This window comes from Pseudorasbora parva, chromosome 7 (genome assembly GCF_024679245.1).
Source record: "Pseudorasbora parva isolate DD20220531a chromosome 7, ASM2467924v1, whole genome shotgun sequence".
NCBI lineage: Eukaryota > Metazoa > Chordata > Actinopteri > Cypriniformes > Gobionidae > Pseudorasbora > Pseudorasbora parva.
Genome location: NC_090178.1, coordinates 50,075,331 through 50,077,484, shown reverse-complemented (window position 1 = coordinate 50,077,484; position 2,154 = coordinate 50,075,331).

The window sequence follows — 2,154 nt, the reverse complement described above, 5'->3', positions numbered from 1 at the left end:
TATTTCCAAGGGGAAGCTGTTGTCTCCCCCATTGGCTTTATTTATCAGATACAAAAATAGGTAGTTCATCCAAACATGAACGTTTTGTCATGACTTTATCCTCATCTAAATCTAAACCTGTATGTGTCAGCTTTAGGTTGCAAACGGATCTGAATGCGGCATTATCAGATTTATTAATACTCAAAACACTCAGGACAAACCACGAGCAGAACAACAGAACCTAATAATGAAAGAAGCACATGGCTTAAATACACAGAACGAATCAATCAGCAAAATGAATAACAGGTGTGCACAATAATTAAACAATGAACTGAAAACTATAGGACACAGAAGTGAAACACACGACAAACCCAGATAATCCCTTACAGTAGCCGTTCTTCCTGCTAAAACATTAGAGATATTTTGAGAACTTTCTGAGTTTGAATCTCCAATGGAAGTCAATGCTCACAGAAAGTGAGAACAACCCTTTGTAACTGTTGAGATACTGCTTTAGCTACTGCCTGCAGACTGTAGATGGCAAGCCATCTCGCTAGGTTTTACTTGTTCCTTGAATCATGAAGTGATGTACAGTAGTTGCTAGACTACACTGCTCTCTGGATAAAAATAACACAATTACACACACACACACACACACACACACACACACACACACACACACACACACACACACACACACACACACACACACACACACACACACACACACTCTGTCTGTCTGTCTGTCTGTCTATCTATCTATCTATCATGGACCAGCTGGAGTTTGTTTATTAAGCGAGCAGGGCAACCACCCAGTTGAGCGTTACAATAATCTAGCCTTGAGCTCATGAACGCATGTACTAACTGTTCAGCATTTTGCATTGAAAGCATGTGCCGTAATTTAGATATATTTTTAAGATGATAGAATGCGGTTTTACAGATGCTAGAAACGTGGCTTTCAAATGAAAGATTGGTATCAAAGAGCACACCCAGGTTCCTGACTGACGACGTGTGTGTGTGTGTGAGAGAGACGAGGGCTTGACAGAGTAGTCATCAAGTGTTAGATGTGCTGAGTTTTTTTGTCCAATAATTAAAAATAAGTTTTTTCTGAATTAATTTTTAGAAAATTACTCGTCACCCATTTTTTTTAAATATCAGCTATGCATTCTGTTAATCTTGTGAATTGGTAGGTTTCGTCAGGGCGTGAGGAAATATAGAGCTGAGTATCGTCAGCATAACAATGAAAACTAACGCCATGTTTCCTAATGATATCTCCCAGTGGAGCAGATACAGGGTGAAGAGCAGCGGTCCTAACACTGAGCCTTGCGGTACCCCATACTGAACTTGTGATCGGTGTGACATCTCTTCATTTACTGCTACAAACTGATAACGGTCAGATAATAACGCCCCCTCAGCCACACATTTAATTACTTATCATCCTGATTATTAGATTGAATTGATGGTGAATATTGATTATTAGTTCAGGCGTTAGATCAGTGCTCATCTTGCGCGTTCATCAAAAATGAGGTGTCTAAACCCGCTGATGCACAGGGACGGAAAAAGAGAAAGGAAGAAACTCGAAAAGAAAGCCCAGTATAGAGGTTAGTCTTCTTATCTCAGCCAATAAGTTGTCAAACTAAATAAATATATGTAGTATTATCAATATTATCAACTAATATTCATTTTATTAATATTATTAATATTGTCACTAAGCTATCACTTGCTAGTTTTCTACGTATTGCAAACATAACTTCACTGACAATAATATACAATAACCTACATGGATGTCATTTAAATATCAAAAGTCCAGTTTGTTATAAAAATGGATAACGTAGCTATGCATGTTAGTTATGAAAAGTACAAACACTCTACATGGGCGTCGGAAGCAAATAAAAAGTAGGGCCTCTCGTTTTTTTTTTTTACTGGAGTAACGATAGATGCCATATTATTTAAATTAAACACAAATATGCTGTGGTTACTTAAAGATTGATTGGGCCAGACAAAATTAGGAAAATCGCCAGATTCTCTACAGTGGCTGTAGTGTAGGGGTAAGACACGTTATTGAGTTTTGACGCAATTCAATCAGAGGTTCGAATCTGCCTTTTGCCACACTCGCTCTATTCCCTTTACCCATCACATATCAGATCGGAAAGGCATTTATTTATTTTTTTAAATTGA